Source organism: Bubalus kerabau, chromosome 2 (assembly GCF_029407905.1).
Source record: "Bubalus kerabau isolate K-KA32 ecotype Philippines breed swamp buffalo chromosome 2, PCC_UOA_SB_1v2, whole genome shotgun sequence".
NCBI lineage: Eukaryota > Metazoa > Chordata > Mammalia > Artiodactyla > Bovidae > Bubalus > Bubalus kerabau.
In genome coordinates this window covers 21,985,582-22,011,114 of record NC_073625.1, presented here as the reverse complement: position 1 = coordinate 22,011,114, position 25,533 = coordinate 21,985,582, and the positions used below count along the sequence as shown (strand labels likewise).

Sequence of the window (25,533 nt, the reverse complement as noted above, 5' to 3'; positions counted from 1 at the left end):
CCATGAGGCCAGGGCCACATCTATCTTGGTCTCTATCACATAGACCATACTTGGAACATTGCCAGTAGCATAGTAGATGTTCAGTGAATATATGTTAAATGAATTAAATTCATCATCACCGGAATCTATGAAGCAGCGAAAAGCAGAGCTCTCCTGGCTGTGGCAACAGGGCATCTCCCACTCCAGCTGCCCTCTGCACCCTGGAGTCCTGGGGTGGGGGTGGGGGAATCACCAGGACTTCAGGGAACCTCGTGTGAACACCGTTGGGCTGGATGTAGAACTTCTCTGCTACAAATTGTAACTCTATGGTCCTCACGCAGCACACACTGAAGTATAGAAATTAATCTGGTCTGCCCCACATTCACCTGACCGGGGGATCACTTTTCCCACTTCACCCTCTACTTCAAAGACTTGGTCTTTAAACCTTCTTGCTGGTACCGTTTCCCCCCGCCTCCCATCCCAGAAGATGAAAGCATTTTTCCAGACAGGCCTGCTGTGAGTGACTTCATGGAAATGAATATCTTGTGTCCCTAATGTGCCTCTCACACGAGGAACTCCTTGTATTTATTTATTTTTAAGAATAGGGCTAGGAGGTTGACGTTTCCATTAGCAGTTGAGTGATATTTTTTTAAATAAAAACCCTCCTCCTCAGTGAGACATGCCTCACATTCCCGTCTCCCCACTTCAGGCAGTTATGCCCTACTAAATATGCAGTGGAAATGACACATGTCTGGAAACCCAGCAGCAACACCGTCTCGAGGCTGCTTGCTCTGAGGTATACAATGAAGGTGTTGTAGGAGGTTAATTGAGGAAGGCAGACACCCAGATTCTCAAAATCGACATCTGTGGCACCCTCTGCATTTGAATCCCATGTACTCCAAGGTGCCTTGTATTTGAGGGCTGATCACATCTATAGCAGGATGAAGGCACAGAATCATTCGCCTTCCAGAGGATCCTGGAAATACCGTGGTGTCTTCAGGTGAACTGAGACCAGTAAGTCCTCCTACAAGGAAGGAGGATGCTGCTGCTGCTAAGTTGCTTCAGTCGTGTCTGACTCTGTGTGACCCCATAGACGGCAGCCCACCAGGCTCCCCCATCCCTAGGATTCTCCAGGCAAGAACACTGGAGTGGGTTGCCATTTCCTTCTCCAGTGCATGAAAGTGAAAAGTGAAAGTGAAGTCGCTCAGTCATGTCCAACTCTCAGCGACCCCATGGACTGCAGCCCACCAGCCTCCTCTGTTCATGGGATTTTCCAAGCAGGAGTACTGGAGTGGGGTGCCATTGCCTTCTCCGACAAGGGAGGATAACACACCACAAAAGGGGATGGATCAGTTCCTTCTACATAACCTGAGCACAAGCCACGTGGTCACTTGACTAATTAGATTTCATAGCCCAGTGTGCGACTCATTGCGAAGGACAGGAGTAATCAGTTTAACTCAAAGTAATTTTTCTCTGTTTATGTCAACAAATGTATTCCTACAGGGTACTCTCTTGACGTACATGAAAGCTAGTAATAGGATAGAGATTGTGAAATGGACATTAAAAATGGAATTAGATGGCTAAGGATTATACTAATGGAATGCAGATTGGATTAAATGTAAATTACTTATCAGAACAGGAGGACATTTGTCCCAGATGAAGAAAGTGTTGAAAGTCTCTGGGCACTGATTTATCATCCAATCTCAAACATACCAAACTTAATCCTTGGCAGAATATGAGGTTACTTAAATATGAAGGGAAAACTTTTCAGTTACCTTTTAACAAACTCAAAAGAGATTTGTAGGCAACAATTAGTTCTTATTGTTCTGATGGTTTACAGGTATTTGAATTAGAAATATGAGACAATTTTTCTTAAAATATACATGTTTTTATTTAATTAGGGGAAAGATGTTTAGTTTTGATTGATCTTTGGAAGGTTGGAAAGAAGTCTTTGGTATGTGATAAATTTAAAAATCACCTAACTCTATTCCAAGAAGGAAATCTTCTTGAGTTGAGATTGTTTTGTTCCAGTACTTAACTCTATTCCAAGAAGGAAATCTCCTTGAGTTTTGTTCCAGGACTTAAGGTCACCAACACGAGGAGGACTAGGAGTGGCTTTACCAGAGACCTGGAAACTTGAAAACAATGCTTGTGAGGAGAGAAGCAAGCTGCAGGGAGCACATCTGAAAATAAAGCTGATAGGCTGACATTCTGTGCAAGGTTCAGAGTGTCATCTGAGAATCTCAGTCAGAAACCACCTTATTAGTACTCTCTGGCTCCCCTTGAGCTCTTGACTTTTCTCTAAAGCTGGAGGCTAGACCTGTATTATCCGAGATCTGAAAGGAGAGATCTTGGAGGGAAAAACAGAGGATATAAAAGCACATATGTGAGCAAAACGCACACCTGCGCACACATACACACACACACACACACACACACACACACGTGCAAGTCTCTCCCTGCTAACACTCATGTATCATAATTAACATAGAAACCACTGTAGGCATTTCTTCCAAATTTCCGAGAACTTCTTAGAGAACAGAAAGAGTTAAGAGAGTATGTACCTTTGTACCTGGTTTCCTTTAGCCAAGTCAAGCAAATGCCACACAAGCATACAGCTTTGTTCTTGATTGTTCAAGTTGCCGTTTTGGTGCCAAATATAAAGAGATCCAAACGAAATCCAATTTTGCAATCACTAAACACCAGAAATATTTGAGCTTGCCTGGCAAGGTCAGAGTTTGTTGATCCTGAGATGCTATTGGAAAATAAAGTTGTAAGATTCTTTTGCATGGTATCAGGTCGGTTGGTTTGTTTTGATTTTTGCCCAGGAAAATGATCGCTTACGTTCTACATCAGAGTAAAGCAATTTACGGTAATTTTTTCTTTGCCTCTCCCATACCTTTTGTGAAATAGAAAGAGCAATAACTTGGAATATGAGCTAGTTCAACTTCTGTCACCAGTTTCATAACCTTGAACTAATGTCTTATCTGAGCTTCAGTGCTGTTAATCCATGAAATTAGGATAATTGTACGCAGTTCTCATGGTCACCATGACGTATAACAGAAAGAGTAAATGTAAATGCTTGGCATTCATTTATTCAGTAACATCTGTTAAATGTGCATACTGTGAAGCTATAGTGCACAACCAGATAGAAAGCCAGGACTCTGCCCTTAGGAAACACATATTCAAGCCGGAGACAGATAACAAACCACAGAGAAATCCAAAGTCAGATACTTACAGGTTAGTTCCACAGGCTCTCATTCATAGATCTTAACAGAGTTAGGAATTTGCAGTGATTTATGAGAGTGTATGAGCCCTGTTTCTACCCCCAACTAAAGTGTAGTCTCCTGGAGACCAACTATTGTATGCCATTACCATGCGCAGAGAAGGCAAATACACATCATTCTGGAATAAATGAATGACTGCATTGTGATAAGGAAAGTAATAGAAAAGACAGAGATAAAAGGAAGTAAATCTTTGAGTAGGATAATCTAGAAAGCCTCTCTAGGATGTTGTAATACTTGAATGATGAGAAGAAGCCATTCATGGGGATGAAAAGAGCCAGAAGAGGAGAATTCTAGATAGGAAATACGGGCAAAGGCTCTGCAACAGGAAAGTATGTGAAATGCTTAGGGAATGGGAAGGGACCAGCAGAGAGGTTACACAGGGACCCAGACTAGGGTAAATTTGAGCATTATTCTAAACACAATGTAAGTTCCGTTCTCTCGTCCACACCTTCCCTTGTTTATAGTTTTGTTTTAGTAACAAGATTAGCATGCATATAAAAATCAGGCAATAATACAAAGGGCAAATTCCCTTGTTGGCTCAGATGGTAAAGAATCTGCCTGCTAATGCAGGAGACCTGGATTCGATCCCTGGGTTGGAAAGATCCCCTGGAGAAGGGCATGGCAACCCATTCCAGTATTCTTGCCTGGAGAATCCCATGGACCGAGGAGCCTGCTGGGCTACAGTCCATAGGGTCACACAGAGTTGGACATGACTGAAGCGACTTAGCACCGCCCAGCACAGCATGGGAAACAGATGTCCCTGTTCAGAAATGGAAGCGTTGTGAGCTGAGGCATCTTAGAAAGGTGACACTACATCAGAGTTTACCTCTCACTTCAAGCTCAGCCTTGAAATGATTACACTATCAGGTGCTTGGCCCCCACTTAGAGAGTGCCCAGAAATCTGCCTGCACCGAGTGTTCTAATTTCACACTCTAGTACTTCCATTCTGGAGAAGGATGTCAAGGAAATTTTTCCAAGCCAGACTATTTACAGTGTCCCAGACCTGGATTCTTTCTCCCGTTTTACTGGTTAACTTCCAGCAGGTGATTGACGCTTCGTTGCTCGGCTTCTGCATCCTTTAGTGCCATTCAGTTCACCTTTTCTGCAAATTTTATCTTCAGCTTCTAGACTGACTCCACAGACTAGATGAAGCTAGTTTGTGCTAATTCATCTTAGCTTCAGCTTAAGCCACCACTCAATACTTTCCCTCTTTTGGGACAGAAAACTGGCAAGTTCTGCTGATTTTCTCAGATACTTAGTGGTTGGCATCTATTGATTGTGATTCAGTGACTCTAGCTCTGAGTTCAGATTTATTTCTTTGGCTTTAGGATATTCTCTGTTCATCCCTCTTCTTGCCTCAACCATTGGAGGTCTGTCTTAGCTTGGCCGAACATTGTAACCATGACCTGGCCCAGTGCTCAGCATCCAGGGCCATAACTTTCTTGTAGAGGGTCATTGTTTAATGGAATTGATGAGGAGAACTTGGCAGCAATACCAATGTCAGCTTCATGAGTTCTGCCTTGAACAAGAAGCTTGAGGTTTCTCCTTCCTCGGGGAAACTTGATTTTGGTAGGGGAAGTTTGCCAAAAAATGTTCCTAGATAATTTGTCTGGAATTTTCTTTGAAATATGCAAAATAATAATATGTAATGGAGGCTTTTTAAAGGTAGGCAGGCTACTTCTTTAAAATGATATCTGAAATGGATACCAAATGACATTAAAAATATTGTCAAATGCCAGAGAAGGAGAAATATCATATAATATCTCTTATATGTGGAATTTAAAAAGAAATGATACAAATAAACTTACAAAACAGACAGAGATTCACAGACTTGGAGAATGGACTTATGGTTGCCTGGAGGAGGGATGGGGGAAGGGATAGTTGGGGAGTTGAGGATGGACGTGTACATACTGCTATATTTAAAATGGTTAACAAGGACCTACTGTATAGCAAATAGAACTCTGCTCAGTGTTGTGTAGTGGCCTGGATGGGAGGGGAGTTTGAGGGAGAAGGAATACATGTGTCTGTGTGGCTGAGTCCCTTCACTCTTTGCCTGAAACTGTCAATCAGCTATATCCCAATACAAAATTAAAAGTTAAAACAAAAACGATTATAGGTATGTACATATATGTAAGTATAACTGAGTCACTTTGCTGTACACCTGAAACTAACACAACATTATAAATCAACTATACTTCAGTAAAAATAAAAATAAAAAATAATTTTAAAAATAAAAATGTAGTCAACTGTAAAATAAAAAAGAGAAGGAATATAAAATTGTATGTGCAGCATAAGCCCCCATGTAAAACAATTAGCATACAAAGAAGGAAACAAACTGTTGAAGATGTTTATATCTGGACAGTGAGATTATGGAATTTTTAAATTACTATTTTCTTCAGTTTTCTGCATTTAATGATTTTTAAAGACATGGATTGCTAGTATAATCACAAAAATTACAGTGTTTATAAAAGAAAAGAAAACACGTTTTGCCACCTGAGCACACAAGATAAGCGTCATTCTACTAATACTGTGTGGGTCTCAACCTGGGGCATTTTAGAAGTAACTGAGGGAAAATAAATAAAAATAAACAAAGAGGGCTGGAAAAATCTTTTGGAGGTGATGTCTGTGTGTGTGACCTTGATGGTGGTGATGGTTTCAGGGTTGTGTTCAGTTCAGTTCAGTTCAGTCTCTCAGTCGTGTCCAACTCTTTGCGACCCCATGAACCACACAGCGCACCAGGCTTCTCGTCCGTCGCCAACTCCCGGAGTTCACCCAAACTCATCTCCATTGAATCTGTGATGCAATCCAACCATCTCACCCTCCCTCATCCCCTTCTCCTCCTGCCTTCAATCTTTCCCAGCATCAGGGTCTTTTCAAATGAGTCAGCTCTCCGAATCAGGTGGCCAAATATTGGAGTTTCAGCTTCAAATCAATCCTTCCAATCAACACTCAGGACTGATCTCCTTTAGGATGGACTGGTTGGACCTCCTTGCAGTCCAAGGGACTCTCAAGAGACTTCTCCAACACCACAGTTCAAAAGCATCAATTCTTCAGTGGTCAGCTTTCTTTATAGTCCAACTCTGACATCCATACATGAATACTGCAAAAACCATAGCCTTGACTAGACGGACCTTTGTTGGCAAAGTAATATCTCTGCTTTTGAATATGCTATCTAGGTTGATCATAACTTTCCTCTCAAGGAGTAAGCATCTTTTGATTTCATGGCTGCAATCACCATCTGCAGTGATTTTGGAGCCCCAAAAAATAAAGTCAGCCACTGTTTCCACTGTTTCCCCATCTATTTGCCATGAAGTGATGTGACCAGGTGCCATGATCTTAGTTTTCTGAATGTTGAGCTTTAAACCAACTTTTTCACTCTCCTCTTTCACTTTCATCAAGAGGCTCTTTAATTCTTCTTCACTTTCTGCCATAAGGGTGGTGTCATCTGCATGTCTGAAATTATATCTGAGATTATTGATATTCTCCCAGCAATCTTGATTCCAGCTTGTACTTCTTCCAGCCCACTGTTTGTCAGGGTTGTATCAGTCAGTTCAGTTCAGTTCAGTCGCTCAGTGGTGTCCAACTCTTTGCGACCCCATGAATCGCAGCACGCCAGGCCTCCCTGTCCATCACCAACTCCCTGAGTTCACTCAGACTCACCATCCAGCCATCTCATCCTCTGTCGTCCCCTTCTCCTCCTGTCCCCAGTCCCCCCCAGCATCAGAGTCTTTTCCAATCGCCAAAGTCATCAGTTGTATACCTTTACTATGTACAGCTCTGTGTATGTCAATCATATTTCAGTAAAGTGAGATTAAAATAAAAATTAACTGAAAAATGTCTAACACTTCCAATTCCCAAGCTGAAGGGTGTACAAATTAAATCAGGAACAGAAATACAGGCATCAGTATTTTTTAAGTTTCCAGGTGATTTCAAAGTGCAGCCAGGGTTTAAAACTACTGTTTGACTAATTAGATAGTTTAGATCAGTGGTTTGCAACCTTGACTGTAATTAGAATCTCCAGGGGAGCTTTTATAATTCCAGCATATATATGGTCCCTAACCCCAGGTTCTGATTTAATTGGTTTGTAGTGGGGCCCTGGCACTTCTATGTTTTCATTTTCCTGGGTGATTCTGATGTATAGAAAGAGTTTCACACTCTTACCACTCTAGGTAAACTAACATTCATTGAGTGTTCATGCTGGCCAAGGCCCTGTGCTGAGTGTTTTATGTGCGTTTAATTCTCAAAATAATCCATCGAGGTGGGCTTTATTATCCTCATTTTACAGAAGAGAAAACTAGAACTCAGAGATATGCAATAAGTTGCTCAAGGCAGCCCATCTCATTTACTTCTAGGTGGACGTTTTCTAAGTACCCTAATGAGGAACCTGGCTTACCCACTTTTAAATGGTGATGCTGTAGCTCTTCATGTTTTCCAGCTAGCAACTGTCCCATTCCTATCAAATCCATCAAGTGTAAATGCATCTGCAGTTTGCTAGGCATTTCTGGTAATTCTTTCTACGATGACCTAAATAACATTAATGTCATGTACGTTTTGATACCTTATCGTAATGCTTTAAAACTTAAACTTCTTACTTGTTGAAAGTTATAACAATGTCTTATTGCTTAAACTTTATGTCACTGTCTGTCATCTCTCCTGAAATCCTGGTATGGTTTATATTTTTTATTTTGTATCATTTTTGATAATAAATAGTTAAGAATATTTTGAGAATTCCTCAAAGAATTTTGAAAAATTCCTTATACAATCGATAACTCTCTTTGATGTCACAAAACCAGTTTTTGGATTACCTTTGTGCACAGATTTCAACATCACTGGATTTGCTGAGATTTCCTCTCTGATGTTGTATTTAGAATGAGTTGTGTTTTGCTGAATCGGCTGAAAGTAAACTTCTCCTCTTCCAATAGAAGCAGGTCCCCTGACCTCAAGCGGAGCTGCGGGTGCACATGGCCAGCAAAACTGGGCCCTTTCCGTTTACAATCTGAGTCCCAGGTCTTTGAAGTAAAACTCATTTACCCAGATTTGTATAGCATTACCTGAGCGTAACATTACCCAATAAAGTCAAATTGACGGGTTAAGGATACAAAGTAAGCCATTTCAATTGCCAGGAATTCCGGATCAGCTTATTGGGGGGCAGGTTTTGTGGGACAGAAGAGAATCAGAGGACAAACACTGTTTAAAGAGTTGATTTGTAACTGCTTTACTTGTGCATAATCAAATAGACATCACCTTTCACATAATTTTGCAAACAAATATCTTCCACAAGCTTGCAGTGTAACATAGTCTTCTTTTGAGTAACTTTGTCAGGGAGTATATGCAAAAAGGGAAAAGAAAAGAAGATTTAAAAGAAATGGCCATCTTGGGTGCTTGGGTTCAGATCAGAGGTTCTGCTCACCACCTCATTTTTATTTCTGTTTTCTGTTAGCATGTTTATCTGCCTCCTTCCTTAGCAAGAATTTTATGTTGTACTTCCAAGGATATTGTAACCCTGTGTTTTGTAATTATTTGGTAAAGAGAAGCTAATGGATAAGATGGAAAAATATTTTAATGTTTATTTCTTTAAAAAAAAGTCTTACTACATTTCTTTCACTTACCATAGGGCAGAAGAAAATATAGGAGGTAAATGAATAATGGTCTATGCTGCTAGTCAAACACATAAGAAGGAATACTTACCAAAGAAATCAAGCACTTTGGGAATAAATACAAATCAAAGGCCATTCCCCTTTCTTCGACTTTCAGATTGGAAAAGAGACTTGTACTGATAACATCAATTTCAGTTAATCAGTAAGTCAGAGTCTTCTGACTTACAGCTTTTAGTTACAGAAAAACTTAAGGTGGATAGGAGCATGTTCGCTGTAAAGCAAAATACTATAGCATGGTTACCTTTAAAGATTTAGCTGGGAATTTTTTTTAAAGTTCTTATCTCTTTTAAGATAATATCTAGTTTATGAGAATATACGGACAGGTATTTTTATAAAATGTGTACCCTAAAATTCCACAATTAAAAGTGGAATTTTAATTATCAAGTATCCCACTTCTAATTTCTTCTACACATTTTTACATCTTCAGGGGATGGCAAAATTTTTAATATCTTATTAATTCTAGATATTAATACAACATTAAAAATAACAATAAAAATTTTTTTATCCATCTCAATCTTTGTATGTATGCAACAAATCTGTTGCAAAATACCTCTACTATTGTAATTTTCAGGACAAAACAATTTGAAGAGGAAAAGAATTGGAATTTGAATCATGAAAAGAGAAGCAACCTGTCTTCTTGTAACTTTATTCAGAATTTCACAATCCTTGCTAAACCTTAAGGGAAGAGCCAAATGCAATAAAACAGTAGAAACCCAGTAAGAATGTGCCAGAGTTCAGAGAATAGTTGCCCTAGGCTTAACTTCATGACCTTTAATCTATTTGATCTATTTGGGGCATCAGTGATTTTTCTATGCGGCATCTCACAATGTGACCATGTTCAGTTCCTGCACAATTCTTCTAGTTCTTCTGCAAGCCAGGCATAACACGAACATCCAAACGTGAATTTCAGTGCTCAATTCTTAGGGTGACTTTGCCCCCTGAGAAATATAAGTTTTCATTGCTGTGGTGTATTTTAACCATGTAGAACATCAGAGAGTGAATTCAGATGTCATGTTTAACTCAGGGAAGGATTTTTCTGAGGCTTCTCTGACTTATGCTTTGCCCTAGAAGGGTTTTGCCATAGGAGACCTCTAGAACTCTAAAAGGAGCATCTGAAGAGTGAAGTGTGATCTCAGAATAAGAGCAACACTGATCAGAAAATTAGGAGACCCAAATTTCTGTTATTGACGTATCACTTGTGAGCCACATGACCTTCAGAAATGAAGTTTGAGAATCATTTATTAAAGTCCTATACTATAGATTAGGACTTGTGAATATAAATGGAGCCCAGCTGCTAGCTTTAGTAACATCATTATTTAATGAAGAATGTAAATTAATACAAATTACTTTTACATAATTCAAGAAGTGATATACAAGCATTTGGAAACATTCTATAGAGACAGAGAAATGAATAATCATTTCTGTTTGGGCAGAATAGTCTTGGAGAGATTTCAGTCAGGACTTGAAAAAGTAATTGCCAAATAATCTAGTATGGTGAAAATATACAGTGCCAGAGAAGGAAGGAACAATTTTGATAAAATATAAATTGAAACAAATTGTGAAAAACTTTGACTAATTTGCTAAGCATATGGGCAGCTCTAACTCTTTGACCTAAATTTCCTCATCTTTAAATAAAGAAATTGGACTGAGTGATTTCTGAGTTCATGACCAGGTCTGAAAGTCTAAATAAGATGGCATTATAAAGTTCAAGAGGAAATGCCTTGTGTGATAGATGCCTTGTCAGATTATATAAATTACTGTAAAGATAATGCCAAGTCAGTAACTAGTACTCTGAACTCCAGAAAAATAAACTCCCTTGCATCATCATAACAGTACTTAATTGAAAAAAAATTTTTTAATGAATTAATACTACTTTGTGTAATATAGACCAAAATTGTTTTTCCCATGGCTTCAAGTTGTATTACTTAAAATGTTATTCTAGAATGATAAAGCTACAAACTGCATTGGGTACCCAAAATTCATATCTTGAAGCCCTAACTCTCAATGTATTTAGATATTGAAGTAATTAATGTTAAATGAAGTCATAAGTGTGGGGCTCTGATTCAATAAGATTAGTGTCTGTACTGGAGGAGGCTGAAAAGAGCTTGCTGTCCTCCCTCAGGTACTCAGAGGAAAGCCTTTGTGACGTTTGAAGTAAGGCAGTCATCTGTAAGCCATGAAGAGAGTCCACCATCAGAAATCAAATCTACTGGTCCTTGATCTTTAACTACTAGCTTTCAGAACAGTGAGAAGTAAATTTCTGTTTTTACTTAACACCCAGGCTATGGTATTTTGTTACACTGAGCGACTTCACTTTCACTTTTCACTTTCATGCATTGGAGAAGGAAATGGCAGCCCACTCCAGTGTTCTTGCCTGGAGAATCCCAGGGACGGGGGAGCCTGGTGGGCTGCCGTCTGTGGGGTTGCACGGAGTCGGATATGACTGAAGCGACTTAGCAGTAGCAGCAGCAGCACATCCAAACTTTTTCAGTGAACTAAATATTGTGTGTGTCCTCATTTGCTCAGTCGTGTCCAACTCTTTGCAACTCCATGGACTGTAGCCCACCAGGCTCCTCTGTCCATGGGATTTCCCAGGCAAGAACACTGGAGTGGGCTGCCATTTCCTTCTCCAGGGAGTCTTCCCAACTCAGGGATCAAACCCATATCTCTTCATCTCCTACAGTGGCAGGCAGATTCTTTACCACTGGGCCACCTGGGAAGCCTAAGCTAACTATTAGTGGCATTCAAAACATACAGTGGGGCTAATATACTTGATGCATAAATGAATTTCAAACCAAACATGTTCAATTTTCAGTTTTCTTTTTTCTACTTTACAGGAGTTCTGTTTATATTCATACCTGTGTTAAAAGCTCAGGTAATTATTTTTGGCATTCACTCAACATGAATCTTTTCACAACTGCTTGATGCCAGGTACTACATTGGGCTCTGGAAATAGGCAAAGGTGAAGATGATAGACCCATTCCCAGCTCTTGCTAAGCTCACAGTCAAGTCCGTATGACAAAGAAATTGGACTTGATGGACAACAAAATATGTTAGAGGCTATGACAGAAGTGCAGGTTGCTGTGGGAGCCTGTGGCAAAAGCATCTAACTAGTTGCAAGAACCAGGAAAGTCTACCTAGAAAAAGTTTTATTTAAGCAAAACCTGGAAGGAGGTTGTGTATATAAGGTAGCAGTAACTAAGTCAAATGAGAAGGGTGAATCAGTAGGAATTAGCTAAACGAAGAAGCAGAATATGAGTTTTTAGACAGAATAAACATCATAGTGAAGGTCTGAAAAGGAAGATCATTGCCAATTACAGAAACAAAGAGAAGTTCACTGTGGCTGAGGTTAGAATCCCAAGAGGTTGAAACATGAAGAAGCAGGGGTCCACGGACAAATCCATTAGCCTGTTTCACTCTTGACCTTCACTAAGTAAATCCAGAACTTTGCCTTGGACTACCTTACTGTAGACCATTAGCCCTGGAAGGGCTCTAAAAAACAAGCTTTTGTTGTTTCAAGTAAACAAGCAGTAAAAGGCTGTGAAACATTTTACTGGTTTTATATATGAGTTCAAACATTTTTTTTTCCATCTGACTCAGAAGAAATGCTACATATGTAGTTGAGGAAAAAACTTCTTTAAATGGTCTGAAACCCCTGACCAAAATGCCACTGTCCTCTTCCTCTCCCTGGGAGTTCCTCTTCCAAGAACTGGGCAGGGCAAGCCTCCCCTTGGCGTAAGGCTTATAGCCAGTCTAGGCTGTCGCCTAGAAGAGAAAAGACACCTTGGCCAAGCCACCATTCAGGGCAAAGTGATCTATGTTAACAAACTTAGAAGGCAGAATCATGTCACCTGTGCTGTATGCTCAGTTGCTTCCGTTGTTGTCTGACTCTTTGCAACCCCGTAGACTGTAGCTGGCCAGGCCCTCTGTCCATTGGACTCTCCAGGCAAGAATACTGGAGTGGATTGCCATGCCCTTCTCCAGGAGATCTTCCTCACCCAGGGATTAAATCTGCATCTCCTACATCTCATGCATTACAGGCAAATTCTCTACCTCTGAGCCATTGGGGAAGCCCATAATATCATCTATGACATGAAAATTATATAGTATCTTTGAAAAGGAAAGAAGGTTTAATTTTCTAATAAAATGAATTTACTGTGGGGTTTTGTTGTTGTTTCGCTAAGATATATTTTTTCTTAAGTAGATGTCTATGCATTTCAGCTTTTGTTTATCCTCTCTACAGAGAGTTGATTACTTGAGAGAATTAGAATTACCAAGAATACTTGGTATTACTGATAGGTGTGGGGTCAGTGTCGTAAATGTTCTGATCATAAATTTATTTTTTCCATAATCATAGTTATCACAATTGGCTAATGATTCTTTTTTCCCAAAAGACAATGTACCATATATGTGAAAGTGAAAATAAAAGCCGCTCAGTCATATCTGACTCTTTGCGACCAGTCCATGGAATTCTCCAGCCCAGAATACTGGAGTTGGTAGCCTTTCCCTTCTCCAGGGGATCTTCCTAACCTAGGGATCAAACCCAGGTCTCCTGCATTGCGGGCAGATTCTTTACCTGCTGAGCTACCAGGGAAGCCCAAGAATACCGGAGTAGGCAGCCTTTCACTTCTCCAGGGGATCTTCCTGCCCCAGGAATAGAACCGGGGTCTCCTGCATTGCAAGTGGATTCTTTACCAACTGAGCTATCAGGGAAGCCCTACCATATACATATTAATGACAAAGTATTGACTGAACTAACATTATTATTTTATTTATTTAAAGTGAATTTGCATAGGAAGCTTCCTGCACAAAAGGATCCCCCTGTACTCACCTTTGCATCTGATGGCTTTCTAGGAATGCATATGTGAATGTGAGCCTGTGTGCTAGCCCATGTGTATTATGTGAGTGCACACACACGCACACACACACGCACTTCACAGGTAACAGTGACCTGCCTTTGAATTGAAAAGTGTTTTTAAACAGTTTTCATAACCCAACTACCCCAAGAAGCTAAAACATAAAAATAAATCATTGTTTAACATAACATATACTTTATTTTAAATGAAAACTCATAAATATTTTCTCAAGCAGCGTCTTGTTGATAGTCTCTTAAAAGACTGTTGATATTTCAAATGTATGTCTTTTTTAAAATAAGCGTTTTCATCTTACTATCCTATTGATATAATAAAAGTAAAAAGTCTAGGTGCAAAATATGTCCCCAAGAAGAGTTATTACTTATCTCTATATTTCTCTAAATGAATCATGTTTTGAACTGGAGAACAAAGGAGGGCTTTTCCAACTATTTAGATTTGATTAAAAAAAAATTACTCAGCTTTAACTATAGCTCTGGACAATTTGTTTAGGCATCAAATTTATCTCTACTATTATATATTTATCACTTCACTTTGAAAAGTGAAAAGGCCCATATGCTAATCCATGCATGAATGAGGATTCTACTTTTTAAATGACAATAATTTGTCTAATATTACAAAGCATTGGTTAATGTTTAGCCAGTGGTAAATATTTATTTGACCCTGTTCTGATCTTGTTATCCCACATCACACCAAACAACATCTCTTAATGGAAATGTTAAAAATCAAAAGCCAGCATATCTGTTCACAAAATCCTTGAGACCCTACAGATCCTTTCATGTCAAGCACAGAAGTCTACAGATGAGGAAACTGAAGTCAGGGAGGGGGGAGATTTCCCACACTGGGGTTTCCGTGTGTAACTTGAGCAGGAACTTAGTAACACAGCAGGATTGGAAGGCAGACAGTCTGGCTCCAGGATCTGCCTTCAGCTGCAGGGTTCCACTGCCTCTTTTCTAGTTCCATTAATGTTTTACATTGTTTTCATCATAAAGCTGTCTGTGCATAACTTCCTTTTATCTCTTTATAAGCATATGGAGCCTTTCAGCACGTAATGGGAAACACACTCTATGTGTAAAATGCGACAAAATTAATTACTAATAAAGATTTATTGATCTCTTAACAGTGTGCAAAGCACCTTTAGATGTTTGTGGGAGCATGAGAACTGACAGTAAAATAATGATACTTAAGTTTTTATTTTAATCTTTATACTTTCCTGTGTTTTCTACGAGCAGTGTCTGGTATATGTGGATTAAACATTTGATGAATGAATGGATATATGTTATTATATGCTATGACTATAAGTTTAATTTAAAATAAGAAACATCAAATCAAATCACTAATATAAACTACTAAAACAATTATATTTTGTAATTTCTTTTGAGAAATGTGTCTGAACATAGACCAACACAAATACTGTTTTTCTAAGCCTGGGGTCAGCAAAGTTTTTCTATAAAGAGTCAGATAGCAAATATGACTTTATAAAATCTATAGATTTTATAGATCTGACTCTTTATAGATCTGATCTATTAAGTCACAGCTATAAAATATGAATCTATAAAGAGTCAGATCTATGACTCTATAAAGAGTCAGATAGCAAATATGCAAGCCATTCAGTCTCTGTCACAACTACTGAATTCTGCTGTTATATTGCAAAAGCAGCATGGACAATACATATAGCAATGTACATGAATGTGTTCCAGTAACACTTTACTTCTGGATACTAAGGGGCTTCCCTGGTGCCTCAGATGGTAAAGAATCTGCTTGTAATGCAGGAGACTCAGATTAGAGACCCAGGTTTGATCCCTGGGTTGGGAAGATCCCCTGAAGAAGGGAATGGCTACCCACTCCAGTATTCTCCCCTGGAGAATTCCATGGACAGAGGAGCCTGGCCAGCTACAGTCCATGGGGTCATAAAGAGTTGGACACAATTTAGCAACTAACACACTCTACTAAAATTTCAATTTCTTGTAATTTTCATGTACCATAATATATTCCCTTTGATTGTTTTTTAGACATCAAAAACTGTAGCTTACAGGATGTACAAAAACTGGGGAGGATGGATTGGCTCAAGGGCAGAGCATCCACCTCCTTCCTTAGTGAGCATGTTGGAAAAGAGAACATTACCATAATAGTGTTGGGCTTCCCAGGTGGCACCAGTGGTTTAGAACCCGCCTGCCAATGCAGGAGACATAAGAGACTTGGGTTTGATCTCTGGATCAGGAAGATGCCCAGGAGTAGGAAATGGCAACCCACTCCAGTATTCTTGCCTGGAGAACCCCATGGACAGAGGAGCCTGGCGGGCTACAGTGCATAAGGTCGCAGAGTTGGACACGACTGAAGCAGCTTAGCACACATGCACACCAGGATAGTATAGCTATCATCAGTGGTGAATTACCTTGATTTGAGACTGAATCCCAACTCTCCTAGTCTGTAACATTCATTTCTTAGACTCTTTGTGCTTTAGTTTCTTCCTCTGTGAAATGACGATCATAATAGTACCTTCCTCATTAGTTTATTGTGGAGATAAATGAGTTAAAACATACAAAGGAACTAAAATGATCCTTGGCATATAATAAATACTGTCATCGTATTTACTAAGTAAATAACCTCATTGTTTAAAAGCATTTGGGACTCCTTCAGAAAGATTGTCGAAGCCAATTTACAAAGCATGGAAGAAAACATCATTACATTATCATTACCTTCTTCAGGAAGACTGTCCCTGAATTTGTCCATTTCAAAAATATAAATCTAAATCAACATCTGCATCAGAAATTTACTTCAAGAATTCTACTTCATGAAATCTGTCACTAGATTTGACTGTTTAAAAATATAATTGTCTTTAAAAAAAAAAAAAAAAAAAAAAGCTTCACACGAAAGGCCTTCCCTGGCAGTCCATTGGTTAAGACTGTGCTTTCACTGCAGAGGGGCGCGAGTTTCCGTGCCTGATCAGGAAAGTTCCACGTGCTGCGTAATGTGGGCAAAAACAAGACTCACAAAAAATGTAATTATCATGTAAAGGACAAATATTTTAAAAGAAGAAGGTGCTAATAGACTAAGAACAACATAGTGGTTACCAGTGGGGAATGGGGGAGGGGAGGCATAAACTATTGGGTGTAACACAGGCTCAAGGATGTATTGTACAAAATGGGGAATAAAGCCAAAGTTCTATAATAACTAATCTTTAAAATTATAAAAATTTTATTAAAAAAATTTTTTTAAAAAAAGGATGAATAGTAAGCTTGAAAAAAATTACCCAAAGGGCCTTCTAGGCAAGGTTTGAGTAGTGAAAGAATTAAAATCTGCACACTTCCCAGTTTACTATTGGACATTCTCATTTAGGTAGAAACCTTATTGTGTTTTTCCTTATAGTTATATTTTACACTTTCACATAAGGAGCTTAAAATCTCAGAGAGGAGATATAATATACACACATAAAAATGCAACTAATTGTAATAAATGATAAGGGACATACAGGTAATACAGCACTGGGTGTTATGAAGGAAGGATAAATGAATTCTAGCTAAGGCAGTTACATCTATCATTATGGTAACCTTTGTAGTTGGGCCTTGAAAGAAGGGAAGACTATTTTTAAGAAAAGTTATGAATGTGGTATGCAGTACTTTTCTGTTAAGACACCTTTTCCTGGTAACACATCCAGCCTCTGGCCACAGAGGGGAGCATGTCATCCAGCCTGGATTGCATAATAGCTCCAGAAATTTTCAGACCTGAAGGCAAGACTGCATTCTTTAGTTTCTGGTCACAAACTGAAAAATGTAATTCTCAACATGCGTGCAGCCGCATCAACTGCTGCGTGGAGAAGCTCTTCCCAGAGATTAAAGTAAACAAATTAAAAATAAGCAAAACGGAAAGATGGATTCCTGATACAGTTAGTTCAGATCATCCTGAGGCCACATCTACTTTCCAACTCAAGATATCTAAAATGCAGCTTTATCTCTTTTTGTTCCTCATAGCTCTTGCCCTTAGATACCTGGTCCTTTCCTGGAATCAGCTTCCCATTGCCTAAGCTAATCATTCACCTGTAATACTCTACCTTTGTCACCTCACCTACCCAGCCAACTTCAAACCCAGGTGATTTTCCCTTTGTTTCCTTTTGTGATGTTTACTTTTAATTTGTATCAACAAAAAGCATGCTCACGTTTTAATGGCCAAAATAGTATGACTACATAGTGTGAAAGCATTATTCGCTCAGTTGTGTTTGACTCTTTGCAATCCCATGGACTGTAGCCCATGAGGCTCCTCTGTCCATGGAATTCTCCAGGCATAAATACTGCAGTAGGTTGCCATGCCTTTCTCCAGGGGATCTTCTGGAACCAGGGATGGAAACCAGGTCTTCCACGGTTGTAGGCATACTTTTTACTGTCTGAGCCACCACAGAAGCCCAGTATGACTACATGTACAATGAAAATTAGCAACATCCACCCCATTTCTCCTCTCTGGATTTCTGCTCCCAAAGCAATCATTTTAAACAAGTCTTGCTGTTTCTGTTGATGTAAGTGTACTCAGTCACTCAGTTGTGTCTGACTCTTTGTGACCCCATGAACTGTAGCCTGCCAGGCTCCTCTGGGTATGGGACTTTCCAGGCCAGAATACAGGAGTGGGTTGCCATTTCCTCCTTCAGGGGATCTTCCTGGCCCAGGGATAGAACCAGTGTCTCGTGCGTCTTCTGTATTGGCAAGAGGATTTTTCATCTACGGAGCCATTAGGAAATCTGTTTTTATTGATAAGTGCTTCTATATTTGTAAATAGCATGCTTAACTAAATAATATGCTAAACTGTGATTTTTTTATTTTCCTTTTTAGTTATTTAGCTCTAAAAGATAAAGATTTATCTCTCCTATACCACACAGACACACAGCTCATAATATTTGATTATATTTGATTATATTCCTTTATTGGAAACAATATTCCCCCCTTAGATACCCCCTTTGAGGGAAGCAGGACTTATGCTTTAAATTCTTCTCCCATATTCGTCTCCAGACTCTGCCAGAGTGGTAAAATTTCTTTCAATGTGTTGACATTCTTCATCTGGTAATCTCCCTGTTTGTTTGTTTTTTTTTGTCTTGTTTTATTTTTTTATTGAAGAAATTTCTCATGTTACAGTTTTTGCTCAGTCAATAAGTCGTGTCCAACTCTTTGTGACCTCATGGACTGCAGCATGCCAGGCTCCCCTGTTCTTCACTGTCTCATGGAGTTTGTGTAAATTCATGTCCATTGAGTCTGTGATGCTATCCAGCCATCTCATCCTTTGCCACTCCCTTCTCTTTTTGCCTTCAAATATTTCCCAGCATCAGGTGCTCCAGTGAGTCAACTCTTCACATCAGGTGGCCAAAGTATTGGAGCTTCAGCTTCAGAATCTTCCTTCCAATGAATATTCAGGGTTGATCTCCTTTAGGATTGACTGATTTGATCTCCTTGCTGTCTAAGGGACTCTCAAGAATCTTCTCCAGTGCCACAGTTTGAAAGCATCAGTCCTTCACTGCTCAGCCTTCTTTATGGTCCAACTCTCACATCTGTACATGACTACTGGAAAAACCATAGCTTTGACTATATGGACCTTTGTTGATAAAGTGATGTCTCTGTCTTTTAACAAGCTGTCTAGATTCATCATAGCTTTCCTTCCAATGAGCAAGCATCTTTTAATTTTATGACTGCAGTCACCATGCACAGTGATTTTGGAGCCCAAGAAAATGAAATATGTCAGTGTTCCTCTTTTTCCCCTTCTATTTGTCATAAGGTGATGGGACTGGGTGCCATAATCTTAGTTTTTTGAATGTTGAATTTTAAACCAGCTTTTCCACTCTCCTCTTTCACCCTTCTGCTTCACTATGGATTATCTGTTATCTATGCCTCTTCCCAGCTGTCAGCCTGTTCCCTTCATCCAGGGGATTCTCTTTGGAATGATCCCTTGTTTCCCGGAATTCATTCACATACCCCTTTTTTTGGTTTACTTCCTTGTTTTGGTGGAGCCAATTATCTAACAACTTCCTAAGAATTCATGCATGAAATGTCATTTTTGATATTGATTTCCATGTCCCTGTTGTTCAGTTGCTAAGTCGTGTCTGACTCTTTGAGACCCCATGAACTGCAGCACACCAGACTTCCCTGTCCTTCACTACCTCCTGGAGTTTGCTCAAGTGCATGTCCATTGAGTTGGTGATGCCATCCACCCATCTCATCCTTGTCCATCCCCTTCTCCTCCTGCCTTCAATCTTTCCCAGCATCAGGGTCTTTCCCAATGAGTCAGCTCCTCACATCAGGTGGCCAAAGTATTGAAGCTTCAGCTTCAGCTTCAGCATCAGTCCTTCCAGTGAATATTCAGGATTGATTTCCTTTAGGATTGACTGGTTTGATTTCCTTGCTGTCCAAGGGAGTCTCAAGAGTCTTCTGCAGAACCACAGTTTGAAAGCATCAGTCCTTTGGGGCTCAGCCTTCTTTATGGTCCAACTCTAATGTCTATACCTGACTCTTGTCCCAACACTTGATTGAGAGCTTAGACAGGTATAGAATTCTAGGTTAGAAATTATTTTCCTGTAAAATATCTAAGTATTGATTGCTTTCTAGCTTGCAGTTTTGCTATTGAAAAGTACAATGACACCCATTCCCAATCCTACACGTGAACCATTTCCATCTTACCTATCAAAGATTTATATTCTTAGTTTATCTTTAATGGAGTGAGAATTTACATTGATATATCTTAGTGTTAGTCTGTTCTTTTTTTCTCTCTTTTTTTTCTAGGTACCTGGTTGTCCCTTTAAATCTGAAAACTCATTCCTTCATTTCTGGTGATATCCTTGCAGTTTTAAAATTATTTCTTCCTCTTGGTTTTCTGTTTTCTCTTTCTATATCCCCTGTGATTTAGATATTAGACCCTTGTGGCTTATCTTCTACTTTTTAAAAACCTTTGTGTTCTATTTTCTATGCCTTTTTCATTTTTATCTTCTTTCTGAGAAATTTTTGTGCTAATTTATATTCCAAAACTTATATTGAATTTTTAATTTTTTCTTAAAATTTAACATTAAATTATTTTTTTCCTTTTTTTTAGATTTATTTATTTTAATTGGAGGCTAATTACTTTACAATATTGTATTGGTTTTGCCATATATCAACATGAATCCACCACGGTGTATACATGTTCCCCATCCTGAACCCCCTTCCCACCTCCCTCCCCGTACCATCCCTCTGGGTCATCCCAGTGCAGCAGCCCTAAGCATCCTGTATCATGCATCGAATCTGGACTGGCAATTCATTTCATATATGATATTATATATGTTTCAATGCCATTCTCCCAAATCACCCCACCCTCTCCCTCTCCCACAGAGTCCAAAAGACTGTTCTATACATCTGTGTCTCTTTTGCTGTCTCGCATACAGGGTTATCGTTACCATCTTTCTAAATTCCATATATATGTGTTAGTATACTGTATTGATGTTTTTCTTTCTGGCTTACTTCACTCTGTATAATAGGCTCCAGTTTCATCCACCTCATTAGAACTGACTCAAATGTATTCTTTTAATGGCTGAGTCATACTCCATTTGGAGAAGGCAATGGCAACCCACTCCAGTACTCTTGCCTGGGAAATCCCATGGATGGAGGTGCCTGGTAGGCTACAGTCCATGGAGTCACAAAGAGTCGGACACGACTGAGCAACTTCACTTTCACTTTTCACTTTTGTGCACTGGAGAAGGAAATGGCAACCCACTCCGGTATTCTTGCCTGGAGAATCCCAGGGATGGGAGTCTGGTGGGCTGCCGTCTATGGGGTCGCACAGAGTCGGACACGACTGACGTGACTTAGCAGCAAATACTCCATTGTGTAACATTAAATTAAATTTTAAATTGTAATTATGGTTCTATTTGCAGTTTTCTTTTCCTCCTTGCATCATCTATGTTTTCTCCAAATTTCATTTTTTGTATGTATTCTTTTTTATTCTGCCTTTCATGTTAATAGCCTTCCTTATATATCTGATGAGTATTAGCTATATGTTTATATATAAAAATAAGTCACTAAAATTGATTGGATGCTGTGTGTTAAATTGGAGATGGCCACTCTGGGATTTGACTACTGGTGACTAGTGATCTGGTTGAAACTCAGCTCTCTTTAGGAAGTTTCTCAACTGCTAACATCTATTGGTCTTTTCCCTTTGGCTGACAAGTTTCTCCAGAAAAAAATTCTCTAGTAATTCCTAGATGAAGTCTGATTGTCAAAATCCAAGGAACTGTGAAGGAGAAGGGAATACCAGCTTTTCACTTACTGTTTCCACTGCTGCATCTCATACTATCCTCAGCTCTGCCCAGATGCCTTGGGTCCAGAACCTGTCTAATTTGTCTCCACAGAGAACCACTTCCTGTCCCCTGCTGACATAGCAGACAGGCAGTTAACTGGCTGTGCAGTGTGGGCCTATGGATCTGGGAATCTAACTATCACATGTAAAGTCATCCCTCCTCTTTTCATCCTTAAATTCCCAACCCTAGTAACTGATGCCTCCATTCCTTAAGCAAGTTCAGATTTCTTTGTTGTTATTGTTCAGTCACTAAGTCATGTCTAATTCTTTGTGACCCCTTGAAATGCAGCATACCAGGCTTCCCTGTCCTTCACTACCTCCTGGAGTTTGCTCAAACTCATGTCCATTGAGTCAGTGATTCCATCCAACCATTTCATCCTCTGTCGCCCCCTTCTCCTCTTGCCCACAATCTTTCCCAGTGTCAGGGTCTTTTCCAGTGAGTCAACTCTTCACATCAGGTGACCAAAGTACTGGAGTTTCAGATTTCTTTAAGCTTAAAGAATCTGATCCCTTTTTACTGACTTCCCCCAAGAAGGCTGAGAAAACAGCTCTCTGTGCCCTCTAAGCAGTTACCAACAGTCCATCTACTTCCCAGAGTAAAAAATGTTACTGTAAAAAAAAAAAATGTTACTGGTATGACTTGTGTTATCTCTTTTTCTTACGTTCTCTCTCTCTCTCTTTACTATTACAGTGTGTTTGGGGTGAATGTGTTTATTCAGTCATATTTAACCAAAGCATCCATTTGGAATCCACATTTTTAGAATCAGAAACTACACCCTCCGTTACTGCTATCAATACTCCAACAATGGTCTTCATACAGTCTTCACCTTCTTTCTTATGACAACAATCTCCTAAGCAATATCCTTTCCAGTCTGTCATCCTTGAATCCAACACGCACAGTCATCCATCCAAAATGCAAATCTCCCAGTGTCACTTCTGCTAAGCTTTGGTATCTCCCTGTGCTCTAGAGAACAGTATCCAACTTCCGTAGTGTGGCATGCAGCCCTTAATGATCCTATCTCTATAGCTTGTTTTTGTACCCCTTGCCACATAGTGGGCCTTATGCTCCAGCAAAACAAAACAGCTTGTGCCCAACCACCAGGTGCATACATGCCACCCTCATGGAGGCCATGCTGTCTCCCACCTCCTCCCCTTCAGACACACCTTTTTTTCTCTCCCTCCCCATTTACACAACAACAACAACAACAACACAGTGAAATCTCCAGAAAAGACTTTTAAAAATACTCCCTTCTCCCTAGAGAATTAGGAGCCCCTGCTCTGTGTTCTTGGACTTACCTGATAGCTCAGTCGGTAAAGAATCTGCCTGCAATTCAGGACACCTGGGTTTTATCCCTGGGTTGGGACGATCCCCTGGCAAAGAAAATGGCAACACACTCCAGTATTCTTGCCTGGAAAATTCCATGGACAGAGGAGCCTGACAGTATACAGTCCATGGGGTTGCAAGAGTTATAGAAAGTACCTTTTCCATACATACTTCATATACTAAAACGAGCTTCTCATGCTTCTGGGAGAGGAAGTGTGGCTTCTTCGTCTTTCCTCATTTGCTGGTGATCCAGCCCTCCTGGAAGTAGCCATGGAAATACCAGCCACTTTTCTTTTCTCTCTTCCCTCCCCTCTCTGCTGTCTCTAACCATTAAACCAATTTAACTGAGGGTTAAATCTGCACACCAAGGGTGGTCCAGAATGGGTGTATATTACAGAAAAGAGATTAAATTCCCAGGTCCACACCTTCTTGTGCCTCCGCTCCCACACTGCAGGTTTTGGCCTCAGAGTGCAAGCCCATCTTCAAGCTCCCATGAGGACACGCTCGGGACTCTCTGTATCTGATTTTCCTCAGAAATGTAGATAAAGCTTTCTTCATCACCACTATCACCAAAATGTAATGTTCTTTTTTCACAAATAGACTCATTTAGTAGTTTTTTCTCACTTTGTTTTCTATAACATTCATTCAGGCTAAGTTGCTTCAGTCGTGTCCGACTCTTTGCAACCTTATAGACCATAGCTCTCCAGGCTCCTCGGTCCATGAGATTCTCCAGACAAGAATACTGGAGTGGGTCACCATTTCCTTCTCCAGGGGATCTTCTCGACCCACAGACCGAACCTGTGTCTCTTACGTCTCCTGCATTGGCAGGCAGGTTCTTTACCCGTAGTGCCACCTGGGAAAATTACCAAAAGCCGTGTATTCTGGTTTTAGATACTTCTGAACCCAGACTTTATGTTTTTGGGCTCCAAAATCACTGCAGATGGTGATTGCAGCCATGAAATTAAAAGACGCTTACTCCTTGGAAAGAAAGTTATGCCCAACCTAGATAGCATATTAAAAAGCAGAGACATTACTTTGCCAACAATGGTCCATCTAGTCAAGGCCATGGGTTTTCAAGTGGTCATGTTTGGATGTCAGAGTTGGACTATAAAGAAAGCTGAGTGCCAAAGAATTGATGCTTTTGAACTGTGGTGTTGGAAAAGACTCTTGAGAGTCCCTTGGACTGCAAGGAGATCCAACCAGTCCGTCCTAAAGGAGATCAGTCCTGGGTGTTCATTGGAAGGACTGATGCTAAAGCTGAAACTCCAGTACTTTGGCCACCTCATGCGAAGACTTGACTCATTGGAAAAGACCCTGATGCTGGGAGGGATTGGGGGCAGGAGGAGAAGGGGACGACAGAGGATGAGATGGCTGGATGGCATCACTGGCTCGATGGACATGAGTTTGGGTAAACTCTGGGAGTTCGTGATGGACAGGGTGGCCTGGTGTGCTGCGATTCATGGGGTCTCAAAGAGTCGGACACGACTGAGCGACTGAACTGAACTGAACTGAACCCAAGAAGAGATAAAACGTCAGGAAATATCTACTGTGCCTGGAAAGGAAAGCAAGAGAACCAGTGCTAGGGGCTGTGAGATAAAAAGTGTGCTCTGGGGGGTTACCGTGGCAAGGCCATCCAGCTTCTCTGTCACCTTCCTCCTAGAAACACACCTGCCTGGAAAAGGGGAAGGTCAGTGAGTCCATACATTAGAGCAACTATGCACCTTGTCGTTAGGGTCTTGTACTTGTGGCTTATGTTACAAAGAACAAGAACAACAGTTAGATTTTAGGTACATGATTATCTAAAGAGATTTAATGAGCAGATTTCACAGTCTGGGCTACCATGTCAGGTCGGGTTGTTTGTTTATTTATTTTGGCCTACAAAAAGATGATTTCAGAATTCCAAAGAACAGACTTGAAAGTGAACATACAGACTACAACTTACTTGCAAATTCAAATTAGTCTACGTCTCATTCCTGCTGCTAACTGAAAAATCTTAAATTATGATTGTGAACAATTTTACTTCCCTCAAACCCAGCAGAATTGAAATATGGTTCAAAAATTTAGCTGAAGTGAAAGAGCCTCTTTTAATACTGCTTTGAATCTCGACATTAAAA

General features: G+C 39.9%; 1 protein-coding gene and 1 long non-coding RNA gene across 10 annotated transcripts in view; one reads left to right on the top strand and one right to left on the bottom strand.

Annotated features, from left to right (window-relative positions):
- The window catches only part of DLC1 (DLC1 Rho GTPase activating protein), a 434,550-nt gene that overhangs the window by 148,803 nt on the left and 260,214 nt on the right, over positions 1 to 25,533 (top strand). The window lies entirely within an intron of this gene.
- Positions 1,884 to 23,730, bottom strand: LOC129643106 (uncharacterized). Its single transcript, XR_008710080.1, has 3 exons — positions 23,591 to 23,730; positions 23,392 to 23,466; positions 1,884 to 2,107 (listed from the first exon to the last, which is right to left on the bottom strand). It is a non-coding gene; the product is annotated as an uncharacterized LOC129643106 (long non-coding RNA).